Source organism: Ruditapes philippinarum, unplaced genomic scaffold (genome assembly GCF_026571515.1).
Source record: "Ruditapes philippinarum isolate M1 unplaced genomic scaffold, ASM2657151v2 ctg19_1_1_1_1, whole genome shotgun sequence".
Lineage (NCBI taxonomy): Eukaryota > Metazoa > Mollusca > Bivalvia > Venerida > Veneridae > Ruditapes > Ruditapes philippinarum.
In genome coordinates this window covers 472,327-477,221 of record NW_026854201.1, presented here as the reverse complement: position 1 = coordinate 477,221, position 4,895 = coordinate 472,327, and positions in this window count along the sequence as shown.

Sequence of the window (4,895 nt, the reverse complement as noted above, 5' to 3'; positions counted from 1 at the left end):
TTTGTGTTCATATACTGTATTGTAACATTAAAGGAAATTTGCTTTGGTGAAAGTTCAATCATTCTGTTAGAATTAGGACATATAGCATACCTGTCATCTGAACATGAGTTTAAAAGTTAACTGATAATTAAATCTGTGTGGCCATGCATTTTGTTCAAACAAGTAAAATCTGTTTAATATAAGACCATTTAGATATAGATCCAGTTATGCCTCCATTTGAAAAAAAAGTATATAAATAGATGTATATATATTATGAAATGGTCCCTGGTGGGCAAACAGACACATCATCAAGTTTTGTCAGGAGTGTATCTTCTACCTGCATGGAGGGATTAAAGTATTACTTTATACAAATGTTCACCACCATTTCACATTGTGTCAGGCATATCATCTAGGTCATGGTCACACTTAAAGTCAAAGGAAAATGCTAAACTAGAGCAAAATCACATTGCAAAATTCTGAAATAACTTGGTACAAATGTTCACCATATTGAGGTAGTGTATGTATGGATGGTTTGATAGTGTTGAATTGAAATTTGATAAACATGTTCACAAACTGAGTTGTTATCAGCATAAGCAAGGTCAATCTATGCAAAGTCAAGGTCAGTGAGATGATGAAATGTCTAGATTTGTCTAGAGCATATCTGCTACATGATTGCTGTAATGCCTGATACCATGAGACTTGGTGTGGCACACATGAAGCAGGTCTCTAGGTCAAGAGTCCTGAGACCACTGATGTCAGAGGAATAATATGTTGTGTGTTGCGGTTTGGATTGGAATATCCGTCTTGAGGGTACCTGTCCATTGGTTGGTTAATGAGGCTTTCCGAGATGCCACCCATTGGCAGTTACCCGAGGGACAGATATTCCAAACACATCATATATTATTTCTTGCATATTCTATCATATTTTAAATGCTTTCTCTCAATAAAACAATTTTTCATGAAAATTAATATCATTTTATCTGTAACCATAGCGTATGCTGTATGAATTTACACATTCATTCATAATAGTGAAATGACATCATCCAAGGCACAGTTTCATTCTTAAATACGCCAAAATAACTTTATTTTAACGGAGCTTATTCATAAAATGCGCTAAAATGATGTCATTGTATAACACACACCTCGTCAGGCACCCCCCTCCCCCCATGTCAGATGAACTTTCTAGCATGGGTAAAATTAAAGGAAACGCCAGTCTCGTGTGCAAGAAAAGGTTTATCAGGGGCAAAACTACATGAATTGAGGGATTTGGATAGCACATTGTACAATTGCAGGCAGAGTACTGTGCAAATTATTTTCGTTTTTTAGTCTAGGTCAGATGAAATGTGTATAAGGACAATTTAGTAGTTTTGGACTGAGGGATTGCATCACAAGTGTGAATTAATATAATACATGTTTACACGTGGGTATTGGCAGCTTGATATAGGTAAAATATAGGCAAGGTCACCAGTGATGATTACAGATTTTGTCTGGAGCATTTCACAAGTGTACATCATGAAACATAGTGTAGCACACAAGAAGCAGGTATCTATATAAAAGATATACAGTGTAACTTCTAAAAAAAACGAACACCTGTGGGACTAGCCAAAAAGTTCGGAATTTGGAATTTTCCGGAATTCAGAAGTTCGTTATTATCTTAACAAGTACATAAATTAGACATCAATTGTTTAAGTAAGACATGATGAAAAATATAATCATGAAGTTAATTAAATTCATTAAATGGCAAAAGTTTAGGACTTTAAAAAAGTTTAGAACTACATTGTATATCAAATTTCATTATTACTGGTTTGTTGATACGAATGCATAATGTATAATTTATTGAGTATATTTCATGTACCTATTAACTTGTAAATTTTTGTTTTTCATCAGATTATACTTCTCATTTTTTCACACTTTAAGATTGAAGAGTTTGACATGTTGTGATTCTAATAGGTGCCAAGATAAATGGTGACTGCTAATTGGACGATAATGACATTTTGAAGGTTTTACACAATCTCAATTATAATATTCCTTCACACCTTTTTCAATTTCCGGATTTTAGAAGTAAATTAGAATAGATATAACCCAAATTTTACAGGAAAATCGTTCAGAATTTAGAAGTTCCGGTATTCAAAGGTATTTATTAAAAAAGAAAATAGGAGAAATTTCGGGACCCTGAAAAATGTTCGGATTTCAGAATTCGGAAGTTACACTGTATTTATCTATTATGCAGCTTAATAAGCTTTTGTTAATAGCAAATTTCCAACGTTTTAAGCCTTAAAGTGTATAAAGCTTCATATATGCTACAAAATTTATTATAGAATACTTCAAAATGCTTGTATGAAAGAAATATGGCAGTTTATTGCCCTAAAAGCGAATATTGCATGAATTACATCATTGCTAAATGCTTAAAACCCTAAATAAAATAGGAGCATATTTTGTAACTGAACATTTTAATCTTTTTACAAGCAAAATTCATGTGTGATAGACCTTTAATGTTATTGAACCGTAAGATAGGAAAACAATATATGTATAATTTTACTGTTTAATTTTAAATTTCTTAAAATATTTCTTAAGATATAGCTTTATACCCTTTAACCTGTATAATTTCTAACATGAACTTGACCGGGAAACGGACAAAAGCCCTCCCGGACAAAAGCCCTCCCGTCAAAAAAAGACAAGGCGGACAAAAGCCCTCTCGTGAAATTAACAAGGCGGACAAAAGCCCTCCCGTAACAAAAATAAATATGTATGTTGAATACCTGTTGTTTTTTTTCAATGCACTCAACATATTAAAATTGTAACATATATTTCTTGTTGTTTTCAATTGACCTAAGTACCTTTTTATTCTGAATATACCTTCCTGAAATGTTTAACGAGGTAACTTTTTACACAAACAAAGTCAATTTTAAAAGTAATTGACTCATTACAAGTCACATTTTAAAGTATAAATGTTTTTAACTTTTAAGTTAGATAATTTTAACTTCTTTTCATCAATTAGTACTCTATTACTCTTAACTTCACATTTCATATTTACGTGAATAAATGTGCACTTACAGATTTTAGCACTAATTATTCAGATGCCTCTCATGAATGTGCTCAAGCTCTTACAAACACGCTTATGCCAATGGAAAACAAAATATTCCTGATTACAATTTTAATATGTTGAGTGCGTTGAAAAGAAAATATAAACTATTCAACGTACATATATGTATTTGCTGTGTGAGGGCTTTTGTCCGCCAAGTCATTTTTACGGGAGGGCTTTTGTCCGCCCTGTAATTTTCACGGAAGGGCTTTTGTCCGCCTTGTCATTTTCACGGGAGGGCTTTTGTCCGCCTTGTCACTTTTTGATGGGAGGGCTTTTGTCCGGGAGGGATTTTGTCCTAGTCACTCGAACTTGACCAGCTTTCATTTTTAGACTATCCACCAACAATACTGGGGATATCAAGATGGAAAATTAAAGTTGGTCAGCTAACTTCTCAACGATCTGACCAGTCTCTATATTAGTTGCAAAGGTTAATCATATGGTAAGGGTTGAACTTAAATCGACCACAACAAGTGAGGTCTTCACATAAACTCGCTCTACACCAAGTTTCATTGACATGATTGAACTATCTCATTCTTAATTCTAGTTATTGACCTGAAACCGTTCTTCTATTTTAAGAAACTGTGACATTGACCCTTAGAGGACCCAAAAATAATCCTAAATGAGGTCTCCACATAAGCCTGCTTGATCATGTATATAACTAGTTTGAATAAGATAAGTCAATCCGAACTTAAGTTATTGACCGGAAACCATCTTGTTTGGCACCTTCTCACATTACACTAATCTAATAATGACCAGGATTTTTAAAATTGAAAACCTGGTTAATACAAGAGCAATCAGTGATCACATGTGTCGCCTCATGATGGCCAATTTCATGTTGGGACAAGTTTTGTGACAGACAGACAGTGCACAACTAGATTTGGTACTGATCATTCCTGTAAAGTTTGGATAAAATTGCACCAGTAGTATATGAGGAGTAGTCCGGACAAGCTTTTGTGTATCTGGCAACACACAGAAAAAAACACCTTTTTATCAAAGGGCCATAACTCGGCCAAAAATCATTCAACCGGAAAACCCGTGCAATATGCCTAAGGACTTGAGCTACAGATCAATCCTGTAAAGTTTCATTGAAATTGCATTAGTGGTATAAGAGAAGTAGTCCGGACAAACTTTAAAAATAACTAGAAATGTGTCCATAGGACACGGGTGCCCCCACCGCGCCACTGTTCTGTCAATCTTTTTACTAAGTCAAGGGAAATAACTCTACAAATACTGGATAAATCCACAAGCGAAACCCCAGGTGCAAATCTAAATATGCTGAGCAACCTGCCCGTAAGGTTTAATGAATATGTCAAATCCTTTTTGAGTAACTTGCGACACAAGTTGAAAATTGCAAAAATTTTCTAAGTGAAGGGCAATAGCTCTAAAAATACTAAATAAATCCAGACGAAAATACCTGGTGCACAACTGCACATGCTGATCAACATTCCTATAAAGTTTCATGACTCTAGGTCAAATACTTTTTGAGTTACGTGCGACACATGTTGAAAATTGCAAAATTTTACTAAGTAAAGGGCAATAACTCTAAAAATACAAAAAACATCCAGATGAAAATACCCAGGTGCACAACTACACATGCTGATCAACATTCCTGTAAAGTTTCATGACTCTAAGTCAAATACTTTTTGAGTTACGTGCCACACAAGTTGAAAATTGCAAAATTTTACTAAGTCAAGGGCAATAACTCTGAAAATACTAATAATATCCACACAAAAAATACCCAGGTGCACAACTACACATGCTGATCAACATTCCTGTAAAGTTTCATGACTCTAGGTCAAATACTTTTTGAGTTACATGCGACACAAGTTGA